General features: G+C 32.4%; 1 protein-coding gene and 2 pseudogenes across 3 annotated transcripts in view; 1 reads left to right on the top strand and 2 right to left on the bottom strand.

Moving 5' to 3' along the window:
• Positions 1-18,543, top strand: part of LOC145284490 (rhophilin-2-like) — a 295,213-nt gene that overhangs the window by 196,472 nt on the left and 80,198 nt on the right. The gene's annotated exons all lie outside the window — the stretch shown is intronic.
• Positions 1,937-2,070, bottom strand: LOC145285337 (U2 spliceosomal RNA; annotated as a pseudogene).
• LOC145285361 (U2 spliceosomal RNA) lies at positions 11,567-11,700 on the bottom strand (annotated as a pseudogene).

The raw sequence follows: 18,543 nt of genomic DNA, 5'->3' as shown, positions 1-18,543 counted from the left end.
CCTTTTCCACAAGCGCCAGTGGGAGCTCGGCGAATACTCAGCAGATGGCAGCGATCAGGTTGGCTTTGGTGTTGTGAGAGGTCATGTTGGTGATGTTCTCGAAATATGACCAAACAAAGTAGTCTAGCTGGTTCATATCAGAGGAGGAGGGGAGGCATATGAGAGAAGGGTACAAAGTCGTAGCACTCCTTCTAAATCAAACCTGGGTCTCTTTGGACTTTTGGGCTGGTGCCAAGTCCTGTTGCCACACCCAGAGTCTACCAGCGGCCACCTGATTGCACCAGGGGATCACTACACTCTTCAGCACATCCATGTACACTTTGGTGTTGACTTTCAAGTCGACTTCGAAGATGTGAGGTGGCATGATATGGCCCTCACTTGAAAGCACAACATAAACAATGACTGTGGCTGGAAACTTTGTTTTCATAACCCTGGGCACGTCTCTGTTGTTCATGGCAATCCAGCAATGCATTTTGAGGGTGATGGCAATGGTCCTGTTGTCATAACTTGGATTAGTAGAAAGCATAAGTTGTACAGTGGCGAATCTCTGATCTCGCTCATTGAACATTATATCACTTTCAGACCTGATAGAATGCTCCTATCGCTCTTGGGATCTGTACACAAAAAATGGAAATGGAATCATGTCATCTTTTCTAGGACAAAAATTTTATTGTTCCACTCTGTATATTGTTTTATTTTCCAAATATTTATACATAAGGCTTCTTAATATTAACAAGTTTTTTTTCTCAAAAAAAGAGTAATTTTATAAAATCACTCCTATCTCGAATCATGTTTTTTTTCTTGTTTTTTAACAAAGAAGGAGGTCACCATTTATCAAGGCATAAAAACCACTCAAGGATAAGGGTTAATGTGTGTACGGTAGCCATTGGGATAATAGCGTAGTAATCTTCTATATATATAAAAGGCAAAAATCGGTGTGTATGTATGTATGTATGTATGTTTGTTTGTAACGCTAAAACTTTTGAAAGACGGAACCAGAGTTGACAAATTTGGTATTATATTGCACCTTGATCACCCGGATGACAAATATCGAAATTTCACGTCAAACGGACCAGTAGAAAGGGGTCAACTGATCGTTTTTCTCCTAGGGGGGCCCCCAAAAAAACCTGTCATTTTAACGTTATTCAATACGTGTCACGTGACGTGACGTCAGCTCAAACTTTTGACAGACACAACCAAAGTTGACAAATTATGTATCATATTGAACCTTGATCACCCGCATGACAAATATCGAAATTCCACACCAAACGGACCATTAAAAGGGGGTGAACTGATCATTTCTCTCCTAGGGGGGCCCCCAAAAAAACCTGTCATTTTAATGTTAATATTACATAATACAAAAACGCTTAGTCATGTCACGTGACGTGACGTCAACATCCAGTAATGGCGAACAAATGTAAACAAACACTTTGTTTTACCGATACTTTTGTAATTTCTCTTCTGCTTTGTTCTAGAGATTATTAAACTCCATGACAATGTCTCCAACGTATTTAACTGGTTAAAAATAGTATTTATACAAGAGTTTTAACGAAAAATATCAGGAAAAAATGTACAGGAATAAAAAAAAATTCAGCTTTCAAAATATTCGTCGATAAAAAAACCGATCTTTATATTTACGCTAGCCATTTTGTATATTACCACGTGACCTGCTATCTCTTAAACTGGAGGGGGGGATCCACTTGAATCCAACAAAACCAGTAATTTTTTTTTTCTATTATATATACATCATTTTCTATAAAATTAAGTGTAGACTTTATAATTAAAACAAAAAATGTTATTCATACTAAAAAAAACAAACGCTTAGTCATGTCACGTGACGTGACGTCAACATCCACTAATGGCGAACAATTGTACCTATTTACTATGCCTCCCCACGGGACAGAGTTAGACACCAGGGTCGTTTTTTAACGTGGAGAAAAGGTACAAAAATAAAAATTGTCTCAGTCGTGGAGGATTTCTCCTCCACCGAAAGAGAACAAGAAATAGAAGTGCAGCATCTGAAGAACAGATACTACACTTTGATCTTGACCAAAAGGCCAAGAATGCGAACAATTGTAAATAACAACTTTTTTCACAAAAACAACACCGTCTTTCTTTTTTTTCTCTCTCTTTCTCTCTCTCACCCACTTACTCTTCCCTCTCTCTCACCCTCTTTCTCTTGACGTCACACCACTGTTAAACTGTGGGGGGGGGGTGAACACATTCCCAGGCATTATCTCCTATAGATGCACATTTTATTAGAAATTCAGCTTTCAAAATATTAGACGATAATAAAAATATAAAACCAACACCCTCTTTCTCTTTTCTCTCTCTCTCACCAACTTACTCTTCTCTCTCTCTCACCCTCTTTCTCTTGACCTCCTACTACTGTTAAACTGTGTGTGTGTGTGGGGGGGGGAAGAGGCAGCTTGAAAACCAACAAAAACAGTGCACAGTTTCCCAAGCATTTGGGGTGAGAAGGGGGGGAAGAAGCCGAGCGCACAGTTTCGTGTGAGAGAGGGAGAACAATTCTCAACCTATATACTCAACAAATTTTTTATCTACAGATTTGAAAGTTTGTATATAGGGTATTCAGACATATGGAAATATATCTAGCATAATCTATCTATTATATCTATAAAAGTGAAAATGTGTGTGTGTGTGAGGTAGCCAGAGAGAGAGAGAGAGAGAGAGAGAGAGAGAGAGAGAGAGAGAGAGAGACAACAATTCTCAACCTATATATTCAATACATTTTTTATCTACAGATTTGAAAATTTGTATATAGGGTATTCAGACATATGGAAATATATCTAGCATAATCTATCTATTATATCTATAAAAGTGAAAATGTGTGTGTGTGTGTGTGTGTGTGTGTGCGTAAGAGAGAGAGAGAACAATTCTCAACCTATATACTCAACGTATTTTTATCTACGGATTTTAAACTTTGTATATAGGGTATTCAGACATATAGAAATATATCTAGCATAATCTATACATTATATCTATAAAAGTGAGAATGTGAGTGTGTGAGAGAGAGAGAACAATTCTCAACCTATATATTCAACAAATTTTTTACCTACAGATTTGAAAATTTGTATATTGGGTATTCAGACATATGGAAATATATCTAGCATAATCGATCTATTATATCTATAAAAGTCAGAATGTTTGCGTGTGGTTGTGTGTGTAAGGTTGCGAGAGAGAGAGAGAGAACAATTCTCAACCTATCTATTCAATAAATTTGTTATCTACAGATTTGACCATTTGTATATAGGGTATTCAGACATATGGAAATATATCCAGCATAATCTATCTATTATATCCATAAAAGTGAGAATGTGTGCGTGAGAGAGAGAGAGAGAGAGAGAGAGAGAGAGAGAGAGTAAGTACAATTCTCACCCTATATATTCAACAAATTTTTTATCTACCGATTAGAAAATTTGTATATAGGGTATTCAGACATATGGAAATATATCTAGCATAATCTATCTATTATATCTAGAAAAGTGAGAATGTGTGTGAAAGAGAGAGAGAGAAGAGAGAGAGAGAGAACAATTCTCAACCTATATATTCAACTAATTTTTATGTACAGATCTGAAAATTTGTATACAGGGTATTCAGACATATGGAAATATATCTAGCATAATCTATTATATCTATAAAAGGTAGAATGTGTGTGTGTGTGTGTGAGTGAGTGAGTGAGTGAGTGAGTGAGTGAGAGAGAGAGAGAGAGAGAGAACAATTCTCAACCTATATACTCAACAAATTTTGTATCTACAGATTTGATAATTTGTATATAGGGTATTCAGACATAAGGAAATATATCTAGCATAATCTATCTATTATATCTATAAAAGTGAGAATGTGTGTGAAAGAGAGAGAGAGAGAACAATTCTCAACCTATATATTCAACAAATTCTATCTTTACAGATTTGAAAATTTGTATATAGGGTATTCAGACATATGGAAATATATCTAGCATAATCTATTATATCTATAAAAGTGAGAATGTGTGTGTGAGAGAGAGAGAAAGAACAATTCTCAACCTATATACTCAACAAATTTTTTATCTACAGATTTAAAAATTTGTATATAGGGTATTCAGACATATAGAAATGTATCTAGCATAACCTATCTATTATATCTACAAAATAACCATGTGTGTGTGTGTGAGAGAGAGAGAGAGAGTCAGAGAGAGAGAGAGAACAATTTTCAGCTTGTGTGTGTGTGAGAAAGAGAGAGAGAGAAAGAGAGGAAGGAAAATTCTCACCCTATATATTCAACAAATTTTTTATCTACATATTAGAAAATTTGGATATAGGGTATTCAGACGTATGGAAATATATCTAGCATAATCTATCTATTATATCTATAAAAGTGAGAATGTGTGTGTGAGAGAGAGAGAAAGAGAGAGAGAGAGAACAATTCTCAACCTATATATTCAACTAATTTTTTATCTACAGATTTGAAAATGTGTATATTGGGTATTCAGACATATGTAAATATATCTGGCATAATCTATGTATTATATCTATAAAAGTGTGAATGTGAGTGATGGAAAGAGCAAAAAATTCTCAACCTATATAACCTATAAAAGTGAGAATATGTGTGAGAGAGAGAGAGAGAGAGAGAACAATTCTCAACCTATATATTCCACACATTTTTGGGCACAGATTTGGAAATTTGTATATAGGGTAGGCAGACATATAGAAATATATCTAGCATAATCTATCTATTATATCTATAAAAGTGAGAACTTGTGTGTGTGTGTGTGTGTGAGAGAGAGAGAGAACAATTCTTAACCTACATACTCAACAAATTTTTTACCTACAGTTTAGAAAATTTGTATAAAGGGTATTCAGACATATGGAAATATATCTAGCATAATCTATCTATTATAACTACAAAAGTTAGAATGTGTGTGTGAGAGAGAGAGAGAGAACAATTCTAAACCTATATATTCAACAAATTTTTTATCTACAGATTTGAAACTTTGTATATAGGGTATTCAGACATATGGAAATATATCTAGCATAATCTATCTATTTTATCTATAAAAGTGAGAATGCGTGTGTGTGAGATAGCGAGAGAGAGAGAGAGAGAAAAAGAGAGAGATAAAAATTCTCAACCTATACATTCAACAAATTTTTTATCCACAGATTTGAACATTTGTATATAGGGTGTTCAGACATATAGAAATATATCTAGGATAATCTTTCTATTATATGTATAAAAGTGAGAATGTGTGTGTGTGTGAGAGAGAGGACAATTGTCAACCTATGTATACAACAAATTTTTTATCTACAGCTTTCAAAATTTGTATATTGGGCATTCAGACACATTTCAATATATCTGGCATATTCAATACATTTTTTATCTACAGATTTGAAAATTTGTATATAGGGTATTCAGACATATGGAAATATATCTAGCATAATCTATCTATTATATCTATAAAAGTGAAAATGTGTGTGTGTGTGTGTGTGTGTGTGTGTGTGTGTGTGTGTGCGTAAGAGAGAGAGAGAACAATTCTCAACCTATATACTCAACGTATTTTTATCTACGGATTTTAAACTTTGTATATAGGGTATTCAGACATATAGAAATATATCTAGCATAATCTATACATTATATCTATAAAAGTGAGAATGTGAGTGTGTGAGAGAGAGAGAACAATTCCCAACCTATATATTCAACAAATTTTTTACCTACAGATTTGAAAATTTGTATATTGGGTATTCAGACATATGGAAATATATCTAGCATAATCGATCTATTATATCTATAAAAGTCAGAATGTTTGCGTGTGGTTGTGTGTGTAAGGTTGCGAGAGAGAGAGAGAACAATTCTCAACCTATCTATTCAATAAATTTGTTATCTACAGATTTGACCATTTGTATATAGGGTATTCAGACATATGGAAATATATCCAGCATAATCTATCTATTATATCCATAAAAGTGAGAATGTGTGCGTGAGAGAGAGAGAGAGAGAGAGAGAGAGAGTAAGTACAATTCTCACCCTATATATTCAACAAATTTTTTATCTACCGATTAGAAAATTTGTATATAGGGTATTCAGACATATGGAAATATATCTAGCATAATCTATCTATTATATCTAGAAAAGTGAGAATGTGTGTGAAAGAGAGAGAGAGAAGAGAGAGAGAGAGAACAATTCTCAACCTATATATTCAACTAATTTTTATGTACAGATCTGAAAATTTGTATACAGGGTATTCAGACATATGGAAATATATCTAGCATAATCTATTATATCTATAAAAGGTAGAATGTGTGTGTGTGTGTGTGAGTGAGTGAGTGAGTGAGTGAGTGAGTGAGAGAGAGAGAGAGAGAACAATTCTCAACCTATATACTCAACAAATTTTGTATCTACAGATTTGATAATTTGTATATAGGGTATTCAGACATAAGGAAATATATCTAGCATAATCTATCTATTATATCTATAAAAGTGAGAATGTGTGTGAAAGAGAGAGAGAGAGAACAATTCTCAACCTATATATTCAACAAATTCTATCTTTACAGATTTGAAAATTTGTATATAGGGTATTCAGACATATGGAAATATATCTAGCATAATCTATTATATCTATAAAAGTGAGAATGTGTGTGTGAGAGAGAGAGAAAGAACAATTCTCAACCTATATACTCAACAAATTTTTTATCTACAGATTTAAAAATTTGTATATAGGGTATTCAGACATATAGAAATGTATCTAGCATAACCTATCTATTATATCTACAAAATAACCATGTGTGTGTGTGTGAGAGAGAGAGAGAGAGTCAGAGAGAGAGAGAGAACAATTTTCAGCTTGTGTGTGTGTGAGAAAGAGAGAGAGAGAAAGAGAGGAAGGAAAATTCTCACCCTATATATTCAACAAATTTTTTATCTACATATTAGAAAATTTGGATATAGGGTATTCAGACGTATGGAAATATATCTAGCATAATCTATCTATTATATCTATAAAAGTGAGAATGTGTGTGTGAGAGAGAGAGAAAGAGAGAGAGAGAGAACAATTCTCAACCTATATATTCAACTAATTTTTTATCTACAGATTTGAAAATGTGTATATTGGGTATTCAGACATATGTAAATATATCTGGCATAATCTATGTATTATATCTATAAAAGTGTGAATGTGAGTGATGGAAAGAGCAAAAAATTCTCAACCTATATAACCTATAAAAGTGAGAATATGTGTGAGAGAGAGAGAGAGAGAGAACAATTCTCAACCTATATATTCCACACATTTTTGGGCACAGATTTGGAAATTTGTATATAGGGTAGGCAGACATATAGAAATATATCTAGCATAATCTATCTATTATATCTATAAAAGTGAGAACTTGTGTGTGTGTGTGTGTGTGTGTGAGAGAGAGAGAGAGAACAATTCTTAACCTACATACTCAACAAATTTTTTACCTACAGTTTAGAAAATTTGTATATAGGGTATTCAGACATATGGAAATATATCTAGCATAATCTATCTATTATAACTACAAAAGTTAGAATGTGTGTGTGAGAGAGAGAGAGAACAATTCTAAACCTATATATTCAACAAATTTTTTATCTACAGATTTGAAACTTTGTATATAGGGTATTCAGACATATGGAAATATATCTAGCATAATCTATCTATTTTATCTATAAAAGTGAGAATGCGTGTGTGTGAGATAGCGAGAGAGAGAGAGAGAGAAAAAGAGAGAGATAAAAATTCTCAACCTATACATTCAACAAATTTTTTATCCACAGATTTGAACATTTGTATATAGGGTGTTCAGACATATAGAAATATATCTAGCATAATCTATCTATTATATGTATAAAAGTGAGAATGTGTGTGTGTGTGAGAGAGAGGACAATTGTCACCCTATGTATACAACAAATTTTTTATCTACAGATTTCAAAATTTGTATATTGGGCATTCAGACATATTTTAATATATCTGGCATAATCTGTCTATTATATCTATAAAAGTGAGAATGTGTGTGATAGAGAGAGAGAGAACAATTCTCAACCTATATACTCAACAAATTTTTTATCCACAGATTTGAAAATTTGTATATAGGGTATTCAGACATATGGAAATATATCTAGCATAATCTATTATATCTATAAAAGTGAGAATGTGTGTGTGTGTGAGAGAGAGAGAGAGAGAGAGAGAGAGAACAATTCTCAACCCATATACTCAACAAATTCTTTATCTACAGATTTTAAAATGTGTATATAGAGTATTCATACAAATAGAAATATATCTAGGATAATCTTTCTATTATATCTATAAAAGTGAGAATGTGTGTGTGTGTGAGCGAGAGAGAGAGAGAGAGAGAGAACAGTTCTCAACCTATACATTCAACAAATTTTTATATATAGGGTATTCAGAAATATCGAAATATATCTAGCATAATCTATTATATCTTTAAAAGTTAGAATGTGTGTGTGTGAGAGATAGAGAGAACAATTCTCAACCTATGCACTCTACAAATTTTTTATCTACAAATTAGAAAATTTGTATATAGGGTATTCACACATATGGAAATATATCTAGCATAATCTATCTATTATATCTATAAAAGTTAGAATGTGTGTGTGAGGTAGCCAGAGAGAGAGAGAGAGAGAGAGTAAGAACAATTTTCAACCTATATATTCAACAAATATTTGATCTACAGATTAGAAAATTTGTATATAGGGTATTCAGACATATGGAAATATATCTAGCATAATCTATCTATTATATCTCTAAAATTGAGAATGTGTGTGTGAGAGAGAGAGAGAACAATTTTCAACCTATATACTCAACAAATTTTTTTATCTACAGATTTGAAAATTTGTATATAGGGTATTCAGACATATGGAAATATATCTAGAGTAATCTATCTATTATATCTATAAAAGTGAGAATGCGTGTGTGTGTGAGAGAGAGCGACACAGAACAATTCTCAACCTATATATTCAACAAATTTTTTATGTACAGATCTGAAATATCACATTTGTATAGAAGTAGAAATCTTGATACCTACTCTGATACCTAATAAAAGAAAGGACACTCTTTAGGGCGGATTTTGATTATAACAAGTCACTAATTAGAAATTATAATAAACATTCTAATAATTTAAGAATTTTACCAAAATAAAATTGCATGGTAATCACCCAATTTCTGCCACAAAATTTTGATTGGCAGAACTCATAAACATAAAATATATATTTTCTAATTTCATCTTTTTTTTTTCTTTTTACATAATCTGGTTTGATGTTTTCCCAAATATTCAAATCACTATATTTTGCTGCTTAATATCAAATACAGCAACTGAGTTATTTTTATGCATCAAACAATTACATTTTCTCATTCATCCAAACTAATCACTGAACATCAATTTCATATTTTCTTCACTAAAATATTACTGTGCTTGATGTCATCAAGTGGAGCGGATCATTTTTTTTTCATTTGTTCACACATTTTTCCAATTTATATATATTTTAAAGATTCTTAGCCTATGTCATTGCATACCAATCTGTTTATTAAAAGTTAAGGTTCACTGTAAACACATATGTTACACCAAAATAAAAACGCTTCAGATAATGTCTTGATATTCAATTCAGTTTCTCACATGACATCTTATGAAGTTAGTAGAAATGTTACAGACTTTTGAATCTCAAACACTTTCAATACTGTGCACTGATATTTTCTTTTTTGCAATATAAGCACATTCATGATTTTTTTTACAAACGTTAAAAACTTTCACATTGTGTAGCAATATACTGAAACAATTATAAAAATATTTGTTTTTATTTTGAATGATGCAGGGCATCTGAAGAGAGATTTTTCTAACAAAATGAAAGTATAATTTTTAGCAATAGGTATCTAGGAAAAGGCCACTACATATGTTATAAGTTCCAAATTTCCACAACCTGGCAAATACTGGTACATGCTAGCAAATTTAGATTTGCAATTACAAAATATGATTCTAATTTTTTCCTTTGCTCTTTATTCTAACACTACACTAAGTTTACTGTGTTATTTCGCTACAGTTGATATTGTGTAGAACAATAAGAAAATCATAGTGAACAATGCATTCAACAAAATTTCACACACATTTCTAGATACCTATATCTAATAAGTTCAAAAGAAAGGACACACTTAGGGAGGTATTTTGGTGGTCAAGTCACTAAAAAGAGATTAGCTGGTTTCCCGGCATAGCCCAGGATATAATAAAGATTGACTGAAATACATGTTCTAGCTGGTTTCTAGGCGTTGCCAGGGATGTAATATAGACACATTATGTTGTATATTACCTGTTCTCTTCTCCCTAAGGTAAAACAATTTCATATACATGCTGTAAATTACCTATGCTAGGGATAAAACATGAACAATATCAGTCCTAGGGTAGATAAAACAAATAATACATAGAGATGAAAGATTCCTCTCCCCTAAGAATCAAACATATGTTCAATATCTGCTTTTGTTTTTTCATTGTTTATACGGTCCCGAGCAACGCCGGGTAGCCCTGCTAGTCTATATATATAAAAGGCAAAAATCGGTGTGTATGTATGTATGTATGTATGTTTGTTTGTAACGCTAAAACTTTTGAAAGACGGAACCAGAGTTGACAAATTTGGTATCATATTGCACCTTGATCACCCGGATGACAAATATCGAAATTTCACGTCAAACGGACCAGTAGAAAGGGGTCAACTGATCGTTTTTCTCCTAGGGGGGCCCCCAAAAAAACCTGTAATTTTAACGTTATTCAATACGTGTCACGTGACGTGACGTCAGCTCAAACTTTTGACAGACACAACCAAAGTTGACAAATTATGTATCATATTGAACCTTGATCACCCGCATGACAAATATCGAAATTCCACACCAAACGGACCATTAAAAGGGGGTGAACTGATCATTTCTCTCCTAGGGGGGCCCCCCAAAAACCTGTCATTTTAATGTTAATATTACATAATCCAAAAACGCTTAGTCATGTCACGTGACGTGACGTCAACATCCAGTAATGGCGAACAAATGTAAACAAACACTTTGTTTTACCGATACTTTTGTAATTTCTCTTCTGCTTTGTTCTAGAGATTATTAAACTCCATGACAATGTCTCCAACGTATTTAACTGGTTAAAAATAGTATTTATACAAGAGTTTTAACGAAAAATATCAGGAAAAAATGTACAGGAATAAAAAAAAATTCAGCTTTCAAAATATTCGTCGATAAAAAAACCGATCTTTATATTTACGCTAGCCATTTTGTATATTACCACGTGACCTGCTATCTCTTAAACTGGAGGGGGGGGGGATCCACTTGAATCCAACAAAACCAGTAATTTTTTTTTTCTATTATATATACATCATTTTCTATAAAATTAAGTGTAGACTTTATAATTAAAACAAAAAATGTTATTCATACTAAAAAAAAAAAACGCTTAGTCATGTCACGTGACGTGACGTCAACATCCACTAATGGCGAACAATTGTACCTATTTATTATGCCTCCCCACGGGACAGTTAGACACCAGGGTCGTTTTTTAACGTGGAGAAAAGTTACAAAAATAAAAATTGTCTCAGTCGTGGAGGATTTCTCCTCCACCGAAAGAGAACAAGTAATAGAAGTGCAGCATCTGAAGAACAGATACTACACTTTGATCTTGACCAAAAGGCCAAGAATGCGAACAATTGTAAATAACAACTTTTTTCACAAAACCAACACCGTCTTTCTTTTTTTTCTCTCTCTTTCTCTCTCTCACCCACTTACTCTTCCCTCTCTCTCACCCTCTTTCTCTTGACGTCACACCACTGTTAAACTGTGGGGGGGGGGGAACACATTCCCAGGCATTATCTCCTATAGATGCACATTTTATTAGAAATTCAGCTTTCAAAATATTAGACGATAATAAAAATATAAAACCAACACCCTCTTTCTCTTTTCTCTCTCTCTCACCAACTTACTCTTCTCTCTCTCTCACCCTCTTTCTCTTGACCTCCTACTACTGTTAAACTGTGTGTGTGTGTGGGGGGGGGGAAGAGGCAGCTTGAAAACCAACAAAAACAGTGCACAGTTTCCCAAGCATTTGGGGTGGGAAGGGGAGGAAGAAGCCGAGCGCACAGTTTCGTGTGAGAGAGAGAGAACAATTCTCAACCTATATACTCAACAAATTTTTTATCTACAGATTTGAAAGTTTGTATATAGGGTATTCAGACATATGGAAATATATCTAGCATAATCTATCTATTATATCTATAAAAGTGAAAATGTGTGTGTGTGTGTGAGGTAGCCAGAGAGAGAGAGAGAGAGAGAGAGAGAGACAACAATTCTCAACCTATATATTCAATACATTTTTTATCTACAGATTTGAAAATTTGTATATAGGGTATTCAGACATATGGAAATATATCTAGCATAATCTATCTATTATATCTATAAAAGTGAAAATGTGTGTGTGTGTGAGGTAGCCAGAGAGAGAGAGAGAGAGAGAGAGAGACAACAATTCTCAACCTATATATTCAATACATTTTTTATCTACAGATTTGAAAATTTGTATATAGGGTATTCAGACATATGGAAATATATCTAGCATAATCAATCTATTATATCTATAAAAGTGAAAATGTGTGTGTGTGTGTGTGTGTATGCGTAAGAGAGAGAGAGAACAATTCTCAACCTATATACTCAACGTATTTTTATCTACGGATTTTAAACTTTGTATATAGGGTATTCAGACATATAGAAATATATCTAGCATAATCTATACATTATATCTATAAAAGTGAGAATGTGAGTGTGTGAGAGAGAGAGAACAATTCTCAACCTATATATTCAACAAATTTTTTAACTACAGATTTGAAAATTTGTATATTGGGTATTCAGACATATGGAAATATATCTAGCATAATCGATCTATTATATCTATAAAAGTCAGAATGTTTGCGTGTGGTTGTGTGTGTAAGGTTGCGAGAGAGAGAGAGAACAATTCTCAACCTATCTATTCAATAAATTTGTTATCTACAGATTTGACCATTTGTATATAGGGTATTCAGACATATGGAAATATATCCAGCATAATCTATCTATTATATCCATAAAAGTGAGAATGTGTGCGTGAGAGAGAGAGAGAGAGAGTGAGAGAGAGAGAGAGAGAGTAAGTACAATTCTCACCCTATATATTCAACAAATTTTTTATCTACCGATTATAAAATTTGTATATAGGGTATTCAGACATATGGAAATATATCTAGCATAATCTATCTATTATATCTAGAAAAGTGAGAATGTGTGTGAAAGAGAGAGAGAGAAGAGAGAGAGAGAGAACAATTCTCAACCTATATATTCAACTAATTTTTATGTACAGATCTGAAAATTTGTATACAGGGTATTCAGACATATGGAAATATATCTAGCATAATCTATTATATCTATAAAAGGTAGAATGTGTGTGTGTGTTTGTGAGTGAGTGAGTGAGTGAGTGAGTGAGAGAGAGAGAGAGAGAGAACAATTCTCAACCTATATACTCAACAAATTTTGTATCTACAGATTTGATAATTTGTATATAGGGTATTCAGACATAAGGAAATATATCTAGCATAATCTATCTATTATATCTATAAAAGTGAGAATGTGTGTGAAAGAGAGAGAGAGAGAGAACAATTCTCAACCTATATATTCAACAAATTCTATCTTTACAGATTTGAAAATTTGTATATAGGGTATTCAGACATTTGGAAATATATCTAGCATAATCTATTATATCTATAAAAGTGAGAATGTGTGTGTGAGAGAGAGAGAGAAAGAACAATTCTCAACCTATATACTCAACAAATTTATTATCTACAGATTTAAAAATTTGTATATAGGGTATTCAGTCATATAGAAATATATCTAGCATAACCTATCTATTATATCTATAAAATGACCATGTGTGTGTGTGTGAGAGAGAGAGAGAGAGTCAGAGAGAGAGAGAGAGAACAATTTTCAGCTTGTGTGTGTGTGAGAAAGAGAGAGAGAGAAAGAGAGGAAGGAAAATTCTCACCCTATATATTTAACAAATTTTTTATCTACATATTAGAAAATTTGGATATAGGGTATTCAGACGTATGGAAATATATCTAGCATAATCTATCTATTATATCTATAAAAGTGAGAATGTGTGTGTGAGAGAGAGAGAAAGAGAGAGAGAGAGAACAATTCTCAACCTATATATTCAACTAATTTTTTATCTACAGATTTGAAAATGTGTATATTGGGTATTCAGACATATGTAAATATATCTGGCATAATCTATGTATTATATCTATAAAAGTGTGAATGTGAGTGATGGAAAGAGCAAAAAATTCTCAACCTATATAACCTATAAAAGTGAGAATATGTGTGAGAGAGAGAGAGAGAGAGAACAATTCTCAACCTATATATTCCACACATTTTTGGGCACAGATTTGGAAATTTGTATATAGGGTAGGCAGACATATAGAAATATATCTAGCATAATCTATCTATTATATCTATAAAAGTGAGAACTTGTGTGTGTGTGTGTGTGAGAGAGAGAGAGAACAATTCTTAACCTACATACTCAACAAATTTTTTACCTACAGTTTAGAAAATTTGTATATAGGGTATTCAGACATATGGAAATATATCTAGCATAATCTATCTATTATAACTACAAAAGTTAGAATGTGTGTGTGAGAGAGAGAGAGAGAGAACAATTCTAAACCTATATATTCAACAAATTTTTTATCTACAGATTTGAAACTTTGTATATAGGGTATTCAGACATATGGAAATATATCTAGCATAATCTATCTATTTTATCTATAAAAGTGAGAATGCGTGTGTGTGAGATAGCGAGAGAGAGAGAGAGAGAAAAAGAGAGAGATAAAAATTCTCAACCTATACATTCAACAAATTTTTTATCCACAGATTTGAACATTTGTATATAGGGTGTTCAGACATATAGAAATATATCTAGCATAATCTATCTATTATATGTATAAAAGTGAGAATGTGTGTGTGTGTGAGAGAGAGGACAATTGTCAACCTATGTATACAACAAATTTTTTATCTACAGATTTCAAAATTTGTATATTGGGCATTCAGACATATTTCAATATATCTGGCATAATCTGTCTATTATATCTATAAAAGTGAGAATGTGTGTGATAGAGAGAGAGAGAACAATTCTCAACCTATATACTCAACAAATTTTTTATCTACAGATTTGAAAATTTGTATATAGGGTATTCAGACATATGGAAATATATCTAGCATAATCTATTATATCTATAAAAGTGAGAATGTGTGTGTGTGTGTGTGAGAGAGAGAGAGAGAGAGAGAACAATTCTCAACCCATATACTCAACAAATTCTTTATCTACAGATTTTAAAATTTGTATATAGAGTATTCATACAAATAGAAATATATCTAGGATAATCTTTCTATTATATCTATAAAAGTGAGAATGTGTGTGTGTGTGTGAGCGAGAGAGAGAGAGAGAGAGAGAGAGAGAGAGAACAGTTCTCAACCTATACATTCAACAAATTTTTATATATAGGGTATTCAGAAATATCGAAATATATCTAGCATAATCTATTATATCATTAAAAGTTAGAATGTGTGTGTGTGAGAGATAGAGAGAACAATTCTCAACGTATGCACTCTACAAATTTTTTATCTACAAATTAGAAAATTTGTATATAGGGTATTCACACATATGGAAATATATCTAGCATAATCTATCTATTATATCTATAAAAGTTAGAATGTGTGTGTGAGGTAGCCAGAGAGAGAGAGAGAGAGAGTAAGAACAATTTTCAACCTATATATTCAACAAATATTTGATCTACAGATTAGAAAATTTGTATATAGGGTATTCAGACATATGGAAATATATCTAGCATAATCTATCTATTATATCTCTAAAATTGAGAATGTGTGTGTGAGAGAGAGAGAGAGAACAATTTTCAACCTATATACTCAACAAATTTTTTTATCTACAGATTTGAAAATTTGTATATAGGGTATTCAGACATATGGAAATATATCTAGAGTAATCTATCTATTATATCTATAAAAGTGAGAATGCGTGTGTGTGTGTGAGAGAGCGACACAGAACAATTCTCAACCTATATATTCAACAAATTTTTTATGTACAGATCTGAAATATCACATTTGTATAGAAGTAGAAATCTTGATACCTACTCTGATACCTAATAAAAGAAAGGACACTCTTTAGGGCGGATTTTGATTATAACAAGTCACTAATTAGAAATTATAATAAACATTCTAATAATTTAAGAATTTTACCAAAATAAAATTGCATGGTAATCACCCAATTTCTGCCACAAAATTTTGATTGGCAGAACTCATAAACATAAAATATATATTTTCTAATTTCATCTTTTTTTTTTTCTTTTTACATAATCTGGTTTGATGTTTTCCCAAATATTCAAATCACTATATTTTGCTGCTTAATATCAAATACAGCAACTGAGTTATTTTTATGCATCAAACAATTACATTTTCTCATTCATCCAAACTAATCACTGAACATCAATTTCATATTTTCTTCACTAAAATATTACTATGCTTGATGTCATCAAGTGGAGCGGATCATTTTTTTTTCATTTGTTCACACATTTTTCCAATTTATATATATTTTAAAGATTCCTAGCCTATGTCATTGCATACCAATCTGTTTATTAAAAGTTAAGGTTCACTGTAAACACATATGTTACACCAAAATAAAAACGCTTCAGATAATGTCTTGATATTCAATTCAGTTTCTCACATGACATCTTATGAAGTTAGTAGAAATGTTACAGACTTTTGAATCTCAAACACTTTCAATACTGTGCACTGATATTTTCTTTTTTGCAATATAAGCACATTCATGATTTTTTTTACAAACGTTAAAAACTTTCACATTGTGTAGCAATATACTGAAACAATTATAAAAATATTTGTTTTTATTTTGAATGATGCAGGGCATCTGAAGAGAGATTTTTCTAACAAAATGAAAGTATAATTTTTAGCAATAGGTATCTAGGAAAAGGCCACTACATATGTTATAAGTTCCAAATTTCCACAACCTGGCAAATACTGGTACATGCTAGCAAATTTAGATTTGCAATTACAAAATATGATTCTAATTTTTTCCTTTGCTCTTTATTCTAACACTACACTAAGTTTACTGTGTTATTTCGCTACAGTTGATATTGTGTAGAACAATAAGAAAATCATAGTGAACAATGCATTCAACAAAATTTCACACACATTTCTAGATACCTATATCTAATAAGTTCAAAAGAAAGGACACACTTAGGGAGGTATTTTGGTGGTCAAGTCACTAAAAAGAGATTAGCTGGTTTCCCGGCATAGCCCAGGATATAATAAAGATTGACTGAAATACATGTTCTAGCTGGTTTCTAGGCGTTGCCAGGGATGTAATATAGACACATTATGTTGTATATTACCTGTTCTCTTCTCCCTAAGGTAAAACAATTTCATATACATGCTGTAAATTACCTATGCTAGGGATAAAACATGAACAATATCAGTCCTAGGGTAGATAAAACAAATAATACATAGAGATGAAAGATTCCTCTCCCCTAAGAATCAAACATATGTTCAATATCTGCTTTTGTTTTTTCATTGTTTATACGGTCCCGAGCAACGCCGGGTAGCCCTGCTAGTCTATAATATAAATCTCACCTGTCAGTTTAAATTTATGCATGTATATATGTATGTATGTTTGCCTAAAACTTTCGACAGAGGCGACAGATTTTCACGAGATTGGTATCGTTTTGAAGTTCGACCCTTCGGACGACAAATATAAAAAAAACAGGCTAAAACATTAATTCCTTCACCCTCAACTGGGCATTTTTCTACAGGGAGGGGTCGCTTTTTCGCCTCTTTTCGATTAACTAGCCTTATTTTAAACCTACATCACTTCCGGTTTGGCAATGAACGCATCAACAAAGACGTCACGTTTTGTTTTGTTTTGTTTTTCACGTTCTTTTCCTTCTTCGCAGTACAGTACCTGCCTGCCTACTACCACTTTTATTTATTTCTGTTTTGTTTTTTGTTTTTTTTGTTTTTTTTGCTCAGCACACACCTCCAAACACCAGGGCAACGCCGGGCCCCACAAGCTAGTCATTAATAGTGGAAATTTGATATAATATCAAAAAACGACCCAATAAGAACTAGGAAAGAAGCTTTGTTCATAGAATCTACGTTTAGGTTTAGGCACCGATAGAGAGTGGGGGAAATTATTGATAGAAGTTTTAGCTAGCCGAGTGAAATTTGCCAAAGCAAGGACCATAGATTTGAGCTTAGACGAGCACTTGCCATGAAAATAACGATAGAGCAGAGACAGGCTCGCAACGTCTCTTCTGTGGGAAAGAGGTTGCATAGAAAAGAAAAGGGCATCACCTACGAAGACGGTTTTGAACTCTGTGAAGTTCTATGAAATTTTCGTGTTCTGTGAAAATGGTTTCTAACCCTAACCAAAAAATTAATAAATA

Source organism: Euprymna scolopes, chromosome 9 (assembly GCF_053919585.1).
Source record: "Euprymna scolopes isolate OS-2025 chromosome 9, ASM5391958v1, whole genome shotgun sequence".
NCBI lineage: Eukaryota > Metazoa > Mollusca > Cephalopoda > Sepiida > Sepiolidae > Euprymna > Euprymna scolopes.
This window is presented reverse-complemented; position numbering and strand designations above follow the sequence as displayed.